The sequence below is a fragment of the Sminthopsis crassicaudata genome, chromosome 1 (assembly GCF_048593235.1).
Source record: "Sminthopsis crassicaudata isolate SCR6 chromosome 1, ASM4859323v1, whole genome shotgun sequence".
Classification (NCBI taxonomy): Eukaryota; Metazoa; Chordata; class Mammalia; order Dasyuromorphia; family Dasyuridae; genus Sminthopsis; species Sminthopsis crassicaudata.
Genome location: NC_133617.1, coordinates 257,831,617 through 257,851,998, shown reverse-complemented (window position 1 = coordinate 257,851,998; position 20,382 = coordinate 257,831,617). Strand labels below are relative to the sequence as shown.

The following is a 20,382-nucleotide window of genomic DNA, read 5'->3' as shown; positions in this document are numbered from 1 at the left end:
GGTTTTGCAGAGGTGAATGTTAAAAAGTGTCTTTGCATGAATTTGGAAAAATAAAATTCCATTAATTTTTTAAAAGTTACAAGTATAATTCCTACTAAAAAGAGAGGAGGGACTAGCATTACTTTTCTCAGTTCCTAGGAATGGACTGTACTATAGATCATTACAATGTTAATAATAAAAATTCACATTTTTGTAGAACTTAAAAGTTTTCAAAGCTCTGTCTTCACAACAACTGTTCTAAATGAGGTGACAAAAGTAATATTATCCTTTTTACTTAGATGAGGAAATTGAGGCTCAGAGATGGAAAGTGATATACATGATCCCATGACTGATAAGCCATAAGACTAAGGATCTAAAACTGGAAAGAACCTCAGAGGCCATCTAGCCCAGCTCCCTCATTTTATAAATGGAACATTAAGGTCAAAAGAAATTGTTACTTGCTCCAGGTCATATAGATACTGTCAAAGATAACATTCAAATTCAGGTCCTATGCTTTCAGAAACAGATCTTTTTCTAGGCTTCAATGATAAATCAGAACTAGGATAAAAATATTTTTCTTGACTCCAAGTCCAAAACTCTATCTGATTAGCATCTATTGACTACCTTACATTGCAAGTAAACTTGAGTGGTGAGAATTCTTGGAAGGTTATAACCAATATTCTTAGCCACATCATTAGATAATCTTACAATGCATCAAAGATTCCTAAAAATCCCAGCTCTTTATTCTCAATTAATGTTCTGGTTTGTAGTTCTGTGATCTAGGTATATATTAAAGAAAGACCTGAATTACCTTCCCAGATTGTTGATTTGTTGTTCAATTGTGTCCAACTCTTTATGATTCCATTTGGGATTTTTTTTTTTTTTTGGCAAAGTTACTACAATGGTTTTCTATATCCTCTCCGTCTCATCTTGCAGATGAGGAAATTGAAGCAAACAGGTGCAGTGACTTGTCCAGGATTTAGTAAGTGTCTGAAGTCTGATTTGAATTTAGTTCTTCCTGACTGCAGGTACTTTATGCACTGCATCACTTGACTGCCTCTGGATTGTTGATATATAAAACTGAAACTAGAAAGATCATATTACACTTTAAAGTTGGCAAAGAATTTAACACATATTATTTAGTTTGAATCTTACAACAACCCTGTGAAGTAGATAGCATAGGCATTATTGTTCCAATTTTACAAATGACAAAATTAGGCCTGGGAGGTTTATCTGACCATGGTCACATTACTAATAAATAGCAGTGTCTGACTTAGAATCTAGGTTTTCCTGGCTCTAGGAAAAAAAAATATTGACTATACTATATTTTTACTAATCAAATATATGAGTAAAAAACCATAATTTTAGAAGATATTTTTAAATCTACATTTTTAAAAAAATCCCAAATTATTTTCTTGAAACGAACAAAAAAAAAAGCCTAAAAAATTAAACTTAAATTTCTGCCCCATAACAGAACCATCTTGTCACTGTTTGTTCTTATTAATTCTGTAATTTCATTAGAATAGAAGAAAGAGATTCCGTCTATCACTATCGATGGGCAGTTAGTGAACAATTTCTATTCAAAGATTGTCTAGGATGTGCAGGGCTTACTTGACTTGCTCAGGGTCACATAGTCACTACTTGTCATAAACCCAGAACTTCCTTCCTCTGAGGGCAGCTCTTTATTCACTTTCCAGAGGTATCAGAGTTCACAGATAAAAAACAGCAAAATTCCTGAGTGCTACCCAAATCAGATTAACATATAATTTGGAAAATAAATAAAGGGCACAGTGCAACATGGGTAATATTGATTTTTCTAAGTTTATGTGCTGCCACACGGATGGAGTTCTATTTTAGTTGACACTACGGTGCTATGAATACTGTCTCTCAACCGACCCCAATTCATTCACAGTTTAAACATCATAGTAAGCATATATCAAAGTTAAAACAATATATAAGATCTTAGAAATAGAGCATGGTAATGGGAGAATTGAAAAGCTTTCAGTTTGAGAAGACAAATACCTCTCATATAATATTTAGAATCTCCTCATGTATATGTGTATGTAAGTGCATGGACAACTTGTTTTCAGACTTGTTGCTGCTTTATTTTAACCACCCGAAAAGGCACTGAGTCCTTCAATTGCTTTATGTATCTTATCTCTATTAGTAACACTGATGATATCTATAGCAACCAAGATGCATAATTACTGACTGTGCCATCACCACTCCCATTAAATTGTATGAAAGAAAAATGAGGTCTTTCTCTCCTATATTTCAGATGGTGCAATGCCAGGAGCATGAAAATGTCACAACTGTAGAATGGAAAATATATATGGATGGAATACTTAATGAAGTGCTGAATGACATAGGCAGGGTAGCTGAGGGTCTCCTTGAATTCAGGGGGTAGAATTAATACTTCTTCAATGTAATGCAATGTAAGACAGCTAGGAGAGAAGAAATAATAGCATCTCTCTCTCAATTCTCACCCCCCACCCCATCCATTTTTTTTTAATGGCACTGATTCTTCCAGGCTGGGAAAGACTGCAGGTTTATAGTCCTGATAAGGGACTTTCCATCAAAAGTAGCCTAGCTAAATTCACAAAGACTTATAAGCAGGCTCTGACTATCAAGTCATAAATTGTTTTGGCTACAGAGATTAATAAAGTCCTTTTATTAAGGAGTGGAGGAGTTGCCATCTTTGTCAATGGAGAATGTATCTAGACAAATGAATTCACAAAACTTCTGAAAAATTTTGTTTCTGAAGAATTTCTGAAAAAAAAATTTGTTTAATCTGACTTTTTAGGACCCATATGGTACTTTCTTGGCAAGGATAATTAAAGTAGTTTGTTATATCCTTCAGATGAGGAAACTGAGAAATATAAGGTTAAGTGACTTATCCAGGATCACACAGCTAGTAATGTCTGAGGCTGAACTTGAACTCAGAAAGAAGAATCTTCCTGATTCCAAGCTCAGCGCTTTATCCACTTTACTATGTAGATACCCAAAGTAAATATAGTGATCTTTGATAGAGTTTCTGTTCTAAGTTATAGGTAGAAACCAAAATTTGATTTTAAGGGTCTGCCTGAAAAGTAAGATCTATATTGCAATAAATTTGACTATATAATCAGTGACTACAATTGGTAAGGGAGTTTATGACATAATAATGCAAAGTCTAAAAAGTTTATATGTAGTATGTTGCATGAACTTCACAACAATCCTTTGAGATTAGTCCCATTTTATAAATGAGAAAACTGAAGGTCAGAGAAGTTAAGTGACTTATGCAGAATCATACAGCTAGGAAATATGTGAGGTAGATTTAAAAGACTTTATCCCTCTGTCAACTTTACTAGGTAATTCGTCAAACATATGTGGTTTTTAAAAAAAATATTTTAATATATGCATGGGCAATTTTACAACACTGAAAATGGCCAAACCTTTTGTCCTAATTTTCCCCTCCTTCTCCCCCCTCCCCAGATGTCAGGTTGACTAATACATGTTAAATAAATCATATGTGTTTTTAAAAAATAATAAATCAGAGAATTTAAAAAATAAAAAAATTACAGTTATGTCTGAGCAACTTGAGCATTATCACTTAATAGTTATGTAAATTTCTGGTTTCCCTATTGGTGGTATTCAGTTATTCACTAAGGGGTTTGAATAACAGGCCAACATATATGGACAAAACAGATGTGCAGATTACTTCAAAACCAACTTAGGTGGTGTCTCCTCAATGAAATCTCTGATTCCCCTATTTTGGAAATGAATTTTCCTTCTTAAATTACTCATAAGTATTTTGCCTAGTTCATTCCTTTTATATTACATAGTACTTATTTATATACATGTAACATTTCCTCTTATAAGTTTGTAAATTCTTTGAGGTCAGAGTCAGTATTTTATTTCATCTTTTTTATCTATAACACCCAGCAAAATGGTAGCCTGAACATTGTATTTCAAAAAGTGTGATTGAATTGGATTAACATTTCCCATAACAATTCTGAATCTAGGATCTCTTCCATGATCTTTTCTTATAATACAGCATTACAAAGAAGTCACCTTGAGTTTTCTTAGCTGAGAGAGAATTATCCCCACTCTCACCTCACTCAAAAACATTGAAGCCCCCGATTGACTTGGAGTCACCATCTCATGTTCTACAACTTGGAAAAATGATTGTAACCCAAGTTTTTCCCATATTAGGCAATTTTCAATTTGGCCTAAATTCAGTTTATCTTATTTTTGTAACAGAATTTAGGGTCAATTCACTAAAACATTTTTGATAGAGTTGTGACCTGAAAAACCATTCTGGAAAGCAATTTGGAACTATGCACCAAAGGCTATCAAATTCTGCATAATCTTTGATCCAGCAGTGTTTCTACTGGGCTTATATCCCAAAGAGATCTTAAAGAAGGAAAAGAAACCAACATGTTCAAAAATATTTGTGGCAGCCCTTTTTTTAGTGGTATAAGTAGGTGCCCATTAGTGGGAGAATGGCTGAATAAGTTATGGTTTATGAATGTTATAGAATAGTGTTGTTCTATAGGAAATGATCAGCAGGATGATTTCAGAGAGGCCTGGAGAGACTTACATGAACTGATGCTAAGTGAAATGAGCAGACCAGGAGATCATTGTACATGGCAAGATTATATAATAATCATTTCTGGTGGATGTGGTTTTCAATAATGAGATGATTCAGGCCAGTTCCAATGATCTTATGAGAATGAGAGGTATCTATCTACACCAGAGAAAGGACTGTGGGAACAGAGGGTAGATCACAACATAGCATTTTCACTCTTTATTGTGGTTTGGTTGCATTTTCTTTTTAATTTTTTTTCCTTTTTGATTTGATTTTTGTTGTACAGCAAGATAATTGTATAAATATGTATACATATGTTGGATTTAACATATTTTTTACCATGTTTAACATATATTGGATTACTTACCATTTAGGTGGGGGAATAAGGGGAAAGGGGGAAAATTGGAACACAAGGTTTTACAAAGGTTAATGTTGAAAAATTATACATGCATATGTGTTAAAAATTTTAAAAAGAATTTAGGGTGAATTAATAGTATTAAGCTATTGAGACCATATCACTGATCTACTTTTGGGGGGAGTTATACCATAGAAGAAATGCTTCAATAACAGTTCTTTTTTTAAGTTTTAAAGCATCTTTTATTATTCATTATGTTTTGTTAGATTTTGTACATAGAACAAGTCAGAGGAGAAATGAAGAGTTGTACAAAAATTAGGGATACTTCAATCCTGATCTATTAGAAAACAATTCATACCAAAGATTCTTTCAGATGGACATATTTGAATTAAGTTAAATTAAAACTAATATTCATATGATACTTTAAAGTTTCAAAAAACCTTAGAAATATTATTTCCTTTTTTTCCTCTCCTTAACAACCCTCTGAGGTAAAGTACAGTTCTCTACTATTGAAAACAGTTAAATACAAGGGCATTAGGGGACAAGAGTACTAGTAGACTAATATAGGTCTAATGTAGGATTTGAATCTAAGTCCACTATCACCTGTATCACCTATTGGTCCAAGTATCTAGCTCCCTGCTCTGCTCTGCTGCCTTTTGACATCTTAAATAATTACAGAGTTATTTCTATTTACTTAGTACTGTGTGAGATACTACAGCAGATTTTAAAAAAATAAGTTTATGACATCTTCCCTCAAACAAAACATATTTGGGGGAACAAGGATGATATAGGATTTATATGAAACGATTATATAAAAGAAAAAGTAAAAAAAAAAACCCTATAAGACAGAATAAAATTGCCACACAATATTATGATATAACAAAATATAAGGTAAAGATGACAAAGGCTTTAGAAGGTTGAAAATAACAGAGCTCAGAACTTGTTGGAAGATACGAGGGAGATGACTCTTCCTATAGGCATAGAAGAATGACTCTATTTAAATAAGTAGAGGGGAAGGAGGACAGGTATTCCCTAACTAGTATGAATAATGACAAAGACAAAATTATTGTGATATGCCATGGACAATAAAAAGACAGACCAGGCAAGTAATGACAGTGTGTGAGAGGCAAACTGTTGAAGTGATAAATCTGATTGGAGAATTATTGAACTTTAAAGGATCTTTTAAGAGTTCCTTTAAAGGAAGGAATCTTAGAATTAATGAATGAATAAGCAAGAATTTATTGAGTCTATAATATTTCAGGCAAAAGAAATACAATCAGAAGCCAGTCTATCCTGTACATAGTGAACACTTAATAAATGTTTATTGAATTAACAATTTCCTGATAACTCTAGATGCTGCTCAGGAACCTTTCTTCATGAAATAGTTCTTTTAAAAGATGGACAAAATTAAGGTCAGAGAGAATCACTGATTTGCCTGTGTTACACAGTGAATTCATAGCCAAATAAGGACTTAGACCCATGTTCCTTGAATCTAAGAGGTGATCATTCCAGTTCTACCATGTTGCTTCCCATTGAAAGTTATCAGCTTCAAGGAATTTGTACATCATCATTTTTTATGTTTGTCTTTTTTATTTGTTTTGTTGGGTTTTTTAATCTGTTTGAACATCTAGGTCTCATAGAGATATAGAGGGCCAGGCCTGTAGATAAGAAGATTTACCTTTATGAGTTCAAATCTGACCTCAGACACTTACTAGCTATGTGATCCTCAGCAAATCATTTGATTCTGTTTGCCTCAGTTTCTTCATCTGTTAAATAAGCTGGAGAAGGAAATGGCAAACCACTCAAATATCTTTGCAAAGAAAACCCCGAATGGGATCATGAAGAAACAGATTTGACTGAAACAACTAAACAACAAAATTAATCTGTTTGCTTTTCTCTCAAATCTAAGAATGCTATAAATTGTACTTTCATCTGACCACTAAGCATATATAGTTTTTTGAATGTGTGTAATGTAAAAATGAAGATAAGTCAGTATAGCCAAGAAATTTGCATGTTATGTTTTGGCTTGCATTATCCAGTCAAGGATCATGTCAAGTTGAGGAAATTACATTGTCCCAAATTTTCTCCAATAAGACATCACAGTAGATTATGTGGCTGCCACCACTCATCACACTGCAGCTGCTACCCTGTTTTGTCTGAAGCTCTCTCAAACTCCATGGAAGTGAGACAGGATATAGAACATGCTCAGAGGCAGGTTGGATTAATGATAATAAGGAGGTATATTGAGCATCCAATGAAGAGACAGATATAACTGGTGGTGCAAAGCCAGGCAAACAAAAATGATTTCTATTTGATCTGTTATACTTTATTGGAGCTTGTCACTTTCTGTCTGAGGGGAGAAAGGCGGGTGATTTTGACCTCAATAGTGGTTTTGATCTCCACATTACCCCTTAAGTTGTCTATTTTTGACCTTATAATGTGGTACTCAAAGAGCTTGTCTTTCCATTTTCAAAACATATATATTGCGCCACATTTACCAGGGGGATCTAGGATTTCTAGACAGAGAAAATGAAATTTTGAGCTTTGTTATGATAGTCTTGTACCTTCAGGTAAAACCTCCTGGCAGATATTTCAAAAGGATTCATAATTCTATGGCTGTATACAAATGATCCATTTTGTTAATATGAATTCCTGGAGTCATTAAAATTTTTTTCCCTCTGCTTCAGAGTAGTTTATTACTTAGAGTGGAAAAAAAAGGCAGCTTAAAGCCAGGTAAAGGAAGAAAGCTGACAAAAACATAAATTAGAGGAAGAACTTAATTTAAAAAGTGTCAAAAAGGATAGATAGTCTTAGTTCAATAATAAAGCCTGGTTCAAGAGCCTTCTATCTTTAAATAAAACGTTCAAGCACTCTATTACCTGTATACAACCAATCTTTGATTTCCAATCTAAGTCTATTTTTGCTCCTCATGATTAGCATACAAATGCAAAGAGGAAAAAATGGGAAAAAAGTGGCTACATGGATGACGATTAAGACATGCCTTTGACTTTAATGTAAGTGGTTTGTCAGGTCTAGAGAAATTATGTGAAGTCTTTGTTGCACCTGAGAATTTTGAAAAGTAAATCTTGTCAAAAGTGACTTAGAGTTATCTTCTTTTGTTTGCCTCCAAAGTTCACTATGTGTGCCTCAAGCATGTAAACATATATTTGTTTTTAAAAGAGATGAAGCCTCAATGATCTACAAATACAGTCAGACTCTATTATGTGGGAGTTGATGGAGATCTTTGATATGGAAATTTGCAAGTTTAGGTAGTTTTCCTAGTTTAGCTAGAAAGACCTGAGCTTAAATCCCACTGTAAATATTAGCTGTGTGACTTTGGGAAGGTCATTTAATCTCTATCTGCCTAAATTATCTCATCCACAGAGTAAAAAGGAATAAAATTCCTTCCTAGTATTGTGAGAATCAAATATATATATATATATATATATATATAATAACTTTGTAAATCTTCAAGTGCTATATTACATAAACATATATAAACCATGTTTATAACAATATATAATAATGTATATAATATAATAATGGTTCATATGACATATAAACCATTATTGTCATCACCATTATTATTATTATTACCTAAGACCAGAATAGATATTTCAACTCAGAATAATTGAGAGACTGAGAATACTACTTATCAAGAATCATGAAAAAAAGTGGCCCTTAGGCAACAAAATGCTCAGAATCTTTGTGAGTCACTAACTGGAGTTAACTGCAGCACTAAGGAGGAAAGGCATAATCATTATGGGGAGTCCTCTGAGCTAGGTGGAAAGAAGAAAACTGCTGTTTCATTTTTTAAATTAAAATTTAATTTTAATTAGGGGCAGCTAGGTGGTGCACTGCATAGAACACCATCCCTGAAGTCAGGAGGACCTGAGTTCAGATGTGACCTCAGACACTTAACACTTCCTAGCTGTATGACCCTGGGCAAGTCACTTAACCCCAATCCCCTTAGCAAAAAAAACAAAACAAAAAAAGGAAGAGCTTATTTATTTTGTCTATAATGGACAAAAGAGAATTAGCTGTCTCATTTTTAAAAATTAAAATGAAAGTTTATCTATTTTTTCTATAATGGAAAAAGAAATCATGTTGGCATTAAATGAGGCAGTCCCTTCAATAATCAGGAAGACCTGCGTTCAAATCCAAGCCTCAAATACTTCCTATTGTTTTACCCTAGGCAAATCAATTAACTTCTCTATACATTTCTTCAACTATAATATGGGGACAGTAATAGCACCTATTTATAGGTCAACAGTCAAATGAGATAACATTTATAATATGTTAGGACAGTATTGGAACATAGTAGTGAAATAACCAGAACTTTAATGCCTTAATGTTGATACTACTTTATAATAATAATAATAATAACCCATATTTATATAACACTTTAAGGTTAGCAAATAACTTTTTATATATCATCTCATTTTATCTTCCAAACAATCCTAGGCAATAATTATTGAGGAATAATTATTATTGCCATTTTATATTTGAGAAAATGAATGCAGAAAGAAGTTAAATGATTTGTCAAAAGCCATATAATTAGGAAATATCTGAGTTAGAACTCAGATCCATTCTGATTCTAAGCTCACAACTTCATCCATTACTCTACCAGTAAAATAATGGACTGGAACTATTATCTCCCCCTCTTTCCCTTTACATATGAAGAACCAGAGGTTCTTGGGATTGCCCATGATTATGTACTTAGTAAATGTCAGAGGCCAGATTTGAACTGAGAAATTTTGGATTTCAAGTACAATATTCCATCTTCTGTATCTACCATTCAGCCTCCAGTGATTTTATCTGGAAGGATACACCAAATAGATCCCAGCTCTACATTCCAACTCTCTGATGGCTTGTCACTGTTACTCCTGAAGCAGCCCTAAATTTAAGGTAACAGATACTTTCTTTCCCTGTTATATGTTGTGTGTTTAAGCAGCATGTTTGTGGGGAGGCTAAGACCCTCCAGGGAGAGGCCTTTTAGAAATATATAGGTTAGATTGTAGCTTCTGTGGCTGCTGACTGATGGCCCCATTTAAATCAGAGGCAGTTATTATGCATGAAACCACTCAGGCATCATTTGTTTCAGGGAGTTCAACCAGTCAATTTTTCAGTTCTGTTCCAGTTCAGGGTCAGCTGTGAATAAAGCATTCCAGGCCGACTCCATTTTGGCCCAATAATGCTTCCTAACTAATTTGAACCAAATTAGTTTAAAAAGTATCACAATTATAATGTGCGAAAGTGCCCTTTCCTAGTGCCTCAACAATAGCCCCTAAGAGACCAGTCTGCCAGTTCACATCACATATGTGAGTGGGGTGTGAATGAAGTTTAAACAAGCACTTTGTGCCAGACTAAGCCAAGCTTTGTAGAAGGCTCACTCAGGGGTCAGGCACTGAAAGCACTGAAGGTGTGAACAGCCTGCAGAAGGAAGGGCAGGTTCACAAGGTGTAAATGTGACTACAGAGCCGAATAGGATGGGTCATTGTTTCAAGTAGCAAGTCAATTTTGAGCCCAACTTTCTCACTGGAACTTTATAGTACTTTTTTTTTCCTCCCCTGCCTCTGTTCTTGTATAGTTAATTAATCAGACTTAGAAACAGTGCTCCCAATATAATTGCAGTTCAAAAAAAGAACAAAATATTATTTTAGCTTGGCTAAAAGTAATATATAAGCTTGAGTGTCAAAGAACTAGAGTGAAAGAAACAAAATGATCTTCATGTAATTTATCTGGGGGTTGGCTTTGGCATACTAAATATATATATATATATATATATATATATATATATATATATATATATATATATATATATATATACACACACACACACATACTAAGGCTTAATTTAGGGAGTTTTAATTGATAGTGCCAGAAATCATTTCATGGGATACTTGAGTATTTCATAATAGTGCACTAATGGCAAATATGCCTGCAGCCATTTACTATGTAAAAGTACTCTACTATATATTTAATAAGTATCTATTATATGATACTATGGGATAGGTCAATGACACAGCAAATAGAGTACTAGATCTAGAGCCAAATAGACTCATCTTCCTGAGTTCAAATCTGGCTCAGACACTAAGTGGCTCTTTAATCCTGGGCAAGTCACTTAATGCTATTTGCCTCACTTTCCACATCCCTAAAATAAGCTGGAAAAGGAAATAATAAGTCCCTCCACTATCTGTGCCAACACATCAAGTGGGCTGAGGAATAGGACACAACTGAAATAATTCAACAAAAATAGCAATTAATTAAATAATTATGTACTTTAGTACTTAATGATTTCAATGTAAAGATAGTTATAGGGAAAAAACATAAATCAATATTCTGGAAAACATATTTAGTAGTAAGTAATAAGAGGTGGAAGTCTCCTGCATATATTTATCATGGACACTTCTTTCAAGAAGAAAACAGGAAGATACTGGATATGGAAAGTTCTAAGCAATATCATCCCTCCAAAAAAAATGAAATTGTATATATTTCAACAGATAGGAAATGACCGGTAGCTAATATGGGAATTATTTCTGAAATAGCTATGTGAGTCTAGCCATATAGTCAAGTTACTGATTTCCTAGCAAAAAGATCAAAATAAATGCCAATTTAGAAAAGCACAAATGAATTTTGGCTTCCTACTGAGGAAACTTCACTTGATCTGTGTGGATAAATTGTTTACACTATCACAACCACTAAGAGGAAAATGGATTTAAAAAATAAAAATTGACATCAATTATCACTATTTCATGAGGAACTTTAACAAATATAAATCAGTAATCACACCAAAAGAGAACAAAATATCCTAGAAAATACCTCAGTCAGTTGATACTTGGTTTTTTTTTACTTGCCAACCAAAAGGATATGGCATCCAAGGACCATATTTGTGGAAAATATAGATTTAATTTTATAAAATCTTCAAGAAGTACATGGAAGATGATAAACAATATTGAATTTTAAAATAATGAAAAATACAGAGCCTAATGAAAACAGAAATATTGGCAAGAGATATAACTAAATCCAATCATTCTGAAAACATTCAAAAATGAAATATAAAGAACATAGAATAAATCAAAAATAAGAAAAAGTTATGTAAAAATTTCTATGGTTTTTTCTTCTTTTAGTCATCATTTATCCTAAATAGAATGAAACAATATCAAAAACAGTAAAAAAAAAAAGTAGCAGGGTCAGACCAAAAATATATAAAAATTATCTGTACTGAAGACAGCACAATTTTGAAGACATTGAGGGATTTCTTTTGAAAATTGGGTTAATGTCAAATGGCCTAGGGACAAAACAGACATTATTAACACCACAGAAAGGGGATCAAACGGACAATTTTAACTACTGACCCATCTCTATAAAACTTTGATGACAATAAACCCATATCACACAAGGCATTGTAGATGCAAGTTTCAGAAAAGAACAGGGAGTATTTCTCAAATGACACTATTGTAGATCATAACTTTTAAAGGAAATGTTATTTCATAAATTTAATATTAAATATAAATACTATTAACTAATGTTGGTTAAGAATTATATTTAATTAATTCCTACTCATGAATATTATAATTTTTCAGTTACTCCATGTCTCCATGAGCATTTTTTATTTATCTCATTCATTCATATTTTTTAAGCATGGTTGTAGTTAGCAAATACTTCTTGTTTTGTTTTAGCATTTTCACTTTGCATTATTTCACTATGGTCTTTCCCAGCTTCTTTGTATTCCTCATGCTTATCAGTTTAAATAGTATTTCCAATATATTATTGTACCACCATTTATTTAATCACCCTCTTATTGTTGGACATTTTTGTTGCTTCCAGAATTTTGCAAACACATAAGATGCCAGCAGACCACATTTTTGTAACCACTCAATTTACTAAAAGGTTTAGAGAATACAAACTCACACTGCTAATTGTTGACTACGAAAAAAAAATTTAATAGAGCAAAATACAAACTAAAAGCACTTTCAGCAACAAGGCATCAATCTTGCATATTTCAAAACTATACATAATTATATGAAAATGTAACAATAGATATAACTTTGTTCAGTGACCCTTTAATTATTAATGCCAAATGGAACATAAAAATAGGAGATAAATACTAGCCAATGGTATTTACAACTCTCATGAAGAATTACAATGCTGTGTCTAAATGGGAGAGGCAATCTCTATAGTGGGATTCACAAAATCCTTTGAGTCCTGGAAAAGTATAGAACCTCCCAAAGAAGATCAATAATTATTCAAATGAGTTTGGTTTTATTATTTATTATTTGACAATACTATCTGGAAAACTAAATGAATGGAAAGGGTTTCTAGACTATGAGATCTTAGTTGTATTTATTTATTAAGCACTTACTATGTGCAAAAGAGAGGACAGCACATAACAAATTAGTGTCTAGGGATGGATATTTGGGGCTGGATCAGCAGAGGTAGTGAATCAATCTATAAGAAATTGATCAACACATACACGGAGAGTAATATTTATTTGATTGCTAATTCCATAGCCAGAAGTAGAAAGGAAGTGGTAAGAAAAGGCATAAGAAGTAGCCCAGTGTGAAGATAGCCAGAGAGTAGCAGTGTGATAAGTTTAAGTTGGACTAAATATGAAAAACTCCCACCAATTAGGAGTGCACGGCTTCTGGAAGGGAAAGGAGAAGCTTTGTAATGAATCTGTCATAGGTCACCATAGACTCCAAAGAACCAAAATTGTAGGTACCAAATGGGCAATGGTAAGGAACATACTAGGATAAGCATTATGAAATCAATAAAGAATTGTTCAAAAGGAGTGACATAAAATGTATTTGCAAAAATATTAATGACCTGAGAGATTAACTCCTTGTAGAACAACAAAAAGGAATAAATAATAGAATGGACAGCTGTTCCATGTATATCTGCACAATTTCAAGAGGTCTAGAGTAAGAACTCCAGTGTGTTGAGTGGACCTTGTGTAATATTTATGGGAGAACATGGACAGATGAGAAAGAACCATCATCTGTATCACCAGAATAGTTACCTGTATCAATGAAATCACAAATCCAGAAAAGTAGCTGCTAGACACATGCACAGATGTGCGCGCACACACACACACACACACCCCCCATATTTTTGATAGTTCAGAGTCTAGATTTTAGGGTTTTTTGCTTCATCCTATAGATTTTGCCCAGGATGCTAAAAGATGAATCTATTTTGCTTAAGAAATATGCCTATCAATGCATAAGAAAAAAGGCCATAATCACTGCATTGTACTCAGATTCCATATCTGAGATTTTCATCCTTTATTTGTAAGGAGGGGGTAGAGTTGATTGACAACCTAATTTCTAAACATTAGTGTCTCAGAAACACAAAACCAAAGCTTTTTGTTTGTTCACTTGTGGAATGAGGTTTTGTGGATGAGCCCTATCATTTAAAAACACTCGATTGTAAAGCTGAATAAAAGTAAAAACAATTAAACTCAATAGACACACATTGGAGTTAAATGCCTTCTTCAGTATTCTCAGTGATCACTGAAGAGAATGTTGAGCCAAAACATTTCCCTATAGAAAAATGTGCCTGTAGCTTATTCATTTTATGTTAATAACCTGCTATAATCAAAAGTGTGCAGATCCTGCTAGATAGCAGACCTGTTAAAGGCAGTTGGTTGCATGGATTGATTATAAAATAATGATATTTACCAGGATCACATTGCATTACCAACTCACCTCAACCCCCCCCCCCTTTGTAGTCAATGCCTAAGTGCAGTATTTTTTCATCGTTTACTTTCTTCACTATCATGTGGGCATACTCTTTATATTTTCAATGCAACTAGTTTTGTTTGTCTTAGCCTTGTCATATGACTTGCTACCATCTGCTTCCAAACACTAGAACATTTTAGATCAGTGATTATTTTTTATCTAAATGAAAACAAAGTAGTCTATTACAGAACTCAAATAGGTAGTGTTTTAAGCATTATTTGGACATAAACTGAAATTTACTCGGTTGCAATAGGACCCATATTAGAAATTATATGAGAGAGACACTTTTGTTCTGAAAGAATTAATAATGATTTTCAACATTTTCAAGAAATAAAAGTAAGGTTTGTATACATTTTTATCTATTACATAAACACTACCATAAATAGAGTGAGATTGCATTAATATTAATAAAATTGAGAAAAGGGGGTTAAAGCTAAAGGAAATATAATAAGCATAGTTTTATTTGTAAATCAAAAGATGGAAAGTGTAGGCATATATTGTCCCAAAAAAAGATCATCAGCAGCAGACCTTTAATCTAAACTAAAGTGCACTAAAGCAAAAGAAGTATAATTAAGGCTGAATAAATATTCATCACCTGTATTATTATACTCTACTGTAAAGGAGGAGAAAAGAAAACCACATTAAAATTCAAGTTAACTCTTCTACTAATCTACCTTCTATCCTCTTTTGTTAGACATTTAAGCCAAGAGTTGAAACATTCATTTTTTATTTTTAAACACAAAGCAAAACAAAAACTCCCTAAAACTCTAGTTCCCTCCATAACTCAGTATATAACATTTCCTGATTTCAGGTGACTCTGTTTGTTGCTGCTGTGGATTTGTGATTTAATCAGTCTGAATTTACCTCTGCCTAACTACAATCTTAGAAAATTGCCTGGAGATATTAAGAGATGAAGAGGCTTGTCTATAGTCATACAGCAGGTAAGTGACAGAGATATCCTTATTCCAAGATCAGCTTTCAATCTAAGACACCACAATGGTTTTTCAATTCATCCATCCTCTTTTCTAATTTTAACTTGGTCTGAATTTTTCAGTTCTTCCTTTGTATATTTTCATATCAATAACTTTTTCTAGAAACTGCTTATTATTTAGTGCCCAGTGGGCTCAGAATCAGGATGACCTGGTTTAAAAGCTCCTTCTTTCAGCAGGAGAACCCTAAGTTTCTAAATACTTTAAATGATACAAGAAGACTTATCTACCAACTCATAGGAGTAACCCACATAGATGAAATCACATATACTTCACATCCTTGTATACTATTTTTATTAAGGCTTTTTATTTTCAAAACATATGCATAGATCATTTTTCAACACTGACTCTTCCAAAACCATGTGCTCCAAATTCCCCCACCCCCATCTCCACATCATTCCCTAGAGGGAAAGTAATTCAATATATGTTAAACATGTGCACTTCTATACATATTTCTAAAATTATTGTGATGCACAAGAAAAATCAGATCAAAAATGAAAAAATGAAAAAAGAAAATGAAATGCAAGCAAACACCAACAAAAAGATTGATATACTATGCTGTGGTCCACACTCAGTTTCCCCAGTCCTCTCTCTGAGTATAGATGGCTCTCTTCATCATAAGACTATTGGAACAGGCTTAAATCATCTCATTGCTGAAACTAGCAACATCCATTAGAATTGATTATTGTGGGGCAGCTAGATGGCACAGTGGATAGAGCACCAGCCTTGAATTCAGGAGGACCGGAGTTAAATTTTGATCTCAGACACTTAACACGTCCTAGCTGTGTGACCCTGGGCAATTCACTTAACCGCAGCCTAAAAAAAATGATTATTGCATAATCTTGATGTTGCCATGTATAATGATCTAGTTCTGTTCATTTTACTCAGCATCAGTTCATGTAAGTCTCTCCAGGTCTCTCTGAAATCATCCTGCTGATCATTTCAGGGCTTCCACAAACATTTTTTGCACAACTGAGTCCCTTTCCCTCCTTTCTGCTCTCTTTCAGATATAAGCCCAGTAAAGACATTGTTGGATTAAAGGATACGCAGTTTGTTAGTCCTTTGGGCATAGTTCCAAATTGCTCTCCAAAATGGTTGAATCAGTTCACAACTCTATGTATTAGTGTCCCAGTTTTCCCATATCCTCTCCAACATTTGTCATTATCTTTTCCTATCATCTTAGCCAATCTGAGAGGTGTGGAGTAGTACCTATTAATTTATATTTCTCTCATCAATAGTGATTTAGAACACCTTTTCTTTCTTCTTTTTTTTTATTAAAGCTTTTTACTTTCAAAGAATTTGCATGAATAATTTCTTGCTATGGCTTTCTTACCAAGATGTTCTCTATACTAATGAAGTCACAAGTTCTAATCCCATCTTTACCTAGTAGCTGAAGCAAGAAAAAAGAAATGGTATGGGTTATATTCCTCTTCTTTTTTTCTTACAAACAGAACATAAGAGTTCATCTGCAGGGATGTGATTTACTGGAATTGAAAGTGGTAATTTGTCATGTGTCATGGGGACCTGGGTAACAATGGTAACACAGAAAATATACATCTTAGGATAACTCTATATCTGAAAAACAGAAAAGTATTAGACCCATATACCGTATAAAAGTAAGGGAATAAACATTTATTTACAATTGCTATTATGTGCTAAGTGTTTTACAAATGTTATCTCATTTATCCTCACAACAATCCTGCAAGGTGGGTGCTATTATTATCTCCATTTTACAGTTAATGAAACAGAGGTGAAACAATTTTCCCATAGCTAGTAAGGACTTAATTCTGGATTTGAATTCAGGTCTTCCTAACTCCTGATGCTCTACCAACTGAACTATCTACATACTCATTTAATATCATTGAATCATAGGCCTAGAGCTAGAAGGAACCTCAGAAGTCATTTAGTCAATAAATGACTTTCATTTAGTCTATAAATGAAAAGAACATGGAAATTAATTGACTTTTCCAAAGTTTTACAAGTAGTTAGCATCAGATGAAGGATTTGGTATTATAATCATCAAATCTTAGCTCAATGAAAGCCTCTCTATAGGAGAGCTAAAATGATAATATAATCCTGTCCCAAAATGTCTATTTATAATGATCTAAATTAATATAGGGGCAGGGTTTAAATACTCTTGAGAAATATATAGTTAATATGTCCATTAGACTGTCTCTCTCAACCATCATATGCCTCAAACAAGCTCTTAGAAAGTGCTGGATCCTAGACAACTTATTGTTAAATTCTCTGATGAGTGTCCAGAGTGCCAATATTCTGTGTTGTTGATTAAAGAAGGATCCATATGTTGTAGATACAAGTCTTGCAGGAGACAGAATTGGCATTCTGTTGTGAAAGTTTAAGAGTCTGCCTTGCATTCTTGCCCAGATGGAAGGCCAGCCCACTTCCACTTGGATGGGGGCCATGGGGGTGCCTGTGGGTAAGGACAATGTTTTCATCAAAAAGAAGCTTTGAATCTGCTCAAGCATGTGGGCAAGTACTTGGTTGGGACCCCAGAATTCTGTACAAATATTATGGAAGATAAAAACTTTGGTCTCTGAAAATTAAAGGTCAGGTGTTAGCAATCAACTGCCTTGACCATAAAAGAAACAAACACACTATGGTCTCTGAAGAATTTCAGATTTTGAATAGAACTGCATCCTGATTGTATTCACAAGGATGAATTGTCTGCTAAATCAAATAACCTGTTATAAGGGATGATTATTTTGATTGTTGCTAATAATAATAATACCAATATCTTTTTTATTTATTTAAAGTTTGCTTTAAGGAATTAGCTCTTTTGAGATTGATAATAACCCTGTACAGAATGTGCATTATTTATTATTATTATTATTTATTATCCACAAATTTTGCAGATAAGGAAACTGAGACTTTGAAAGCTAAGTGATTTGGCCATAAATACAGGCTCATGAGTATAATTTTTGACCTGGGTCTTAGTGAATTCAAGACTAGCACTCCACCTATGCTACCTCACTGCTTCTGTGTAGTAATATCCAATTAAATGTTATCACATGCCTATACTCTAGACTGATGGCAATTTTAGGATGGTGGATGCAAGCTGCCCCTTTTGACAATGATTGGTATGGAAGTTCAACCACTTCTTAAATCATCTCCTAGTTAGAAAGTTTCATTAGCATACAGGAGCTTATTTGTTTTCCTATTTGTTATTTCAGGAGGAAATGTAGCAATTCAAATAATATCTTTTACAAGTTATGTAGATATAAATTAAAAAGAAAGGAGGCTAGGAGGTAGTTCTGTTTTATAGTATCCAGGATAATATTAGCTGACATTTATAGAGAATTTTAAGATTGCAAAGTACTTTACATACAATGTCTTATTTGTTCTTTACAACCATCTTATGAAATATATTATTATTATCTTACTATGATGATTTCAGGCAGGTCAATGAACCTGTGCAGGCCCTTGTTTCCTCATCTGAGGAATGAGAGTGTTGAGTTAGAAGATATATGTCCCTTTTTGGTCTAAGTCAATGATCCTATAATCCTACTGTAAATGTGGGGTTGGAGGGTTATTAATTTAGTGAATTACTCAATCATCTACCCTCACAGTAACTAGAAAGATATTCTACATTCTAATCCCGCCATCAGGTTAAAACACCACTAATGAACAAATAAAATACTTAAATTAGGTGGGGAAAATACTTAATCAGTTTCAAAGGAATGAAAGCCATTGAATTAAATGAAATGATAATATGCAAAAAATTAAGATTGGTTAAAGAGCCGTAGTCATATTCTATGGAATTAGGATAGAATAGTAAACCAGTTTCCAATCCGGCATCCCAATATTGGGTCAGGCCAGTGGGAGAAGTTTTAGCTAAACTCATGAGAGAGAATCAACTGGTTAAGTGAAGAAAAGAGAAAGATCTAGATCCCAATGCTACTAATCAGACCAATGGTTTTTACTAACCTACTTTAGGAAATAATTGTTTCTAAAAGCTACTTAAGTTTGGCTACTAATTGCTACAAATCATATGCAATGGGAGGAGAAACTGTGAGCAAAGGAGTAGCCAATTATCATCTGGGGGAAACCTAGCTTCCGAGCCTGAAGGAAGGTTTGTGAGAGTAAACCCAAAAGTCTAAACTCCACTATGAATAAATAAATTTAAAGTGATTAAGTGACTTGGAACTTAATTTGCCATCAGATTATTCCTGCCTATTATGATTATGTTTATTTTTATTATTTTTAATTTTGATTAATGTCTGTTGTTTCAATATGTTAGTCATTTTTAAAATCTCATAGCCACACCTTCCTCCAAAATTAAACTTTCCTTCTCTGGTAAGAAAGAAAACAAGCAAAAACAAACATTAAAATGACAATATATTTAAAATTCTGGTTTTCTATGTCTATTGTTCCTCACCTTTCTTCTGAGAAGAGAGAAGTTTTATTATCTGTTCTCAGAGACCAAGATTGGTTAGTTTATTTATAGTTTAGCTTCTTTTAAAGATAATAGATTTGGATCCTGAAAGGTCTTGAAATTCTGAGGCCTAAAGAAGTTATTTGCCCAAAATGATCCAAGTAGTAAATGACCAAATTTGGATTTGAACTTGATTTCTCTGATTTCAAATTCAACATTCTTTCCTCATTATCATATTATCAATTGAACTTTTTATCTACATCAAAGTCATTGTTTTGTTTTATGTTTTTTTTTGTTTGTTTGTTTTGTTTCTCCCCTCTGTCTTGGTTTAGACAAAACCCCATGTCTCTGAATCC

The 20,382-nt window shown here is 33.4% G+C and overlaps 1 long non-coding RNA gene across 1 annotated transcript in view; it reads left to right on the top strand.

Annotated features, from left to right (window-relative positions):
* LOC141553866 (uncharacterized) overlaps positions 1-15,579 on the top strand; it is a 107,110-nt gene extending 91,531 nt beyond the window's left edge. The window contains exons 3-4 of the long non-coding RNA XR_012485698.1: positions 9,707-9,812; positions 15,456-15,579. This is a non-coding gene — a long non-coding RNA (uncharacterized LOC141553866). The remainder of the gene's footprint in view (positions 1-9,706; positions 9,813-15,455) is intronic.
* The last annotated feature ends 4,803 nt before the right edge of the window (positions 15,580-20,382 follow it).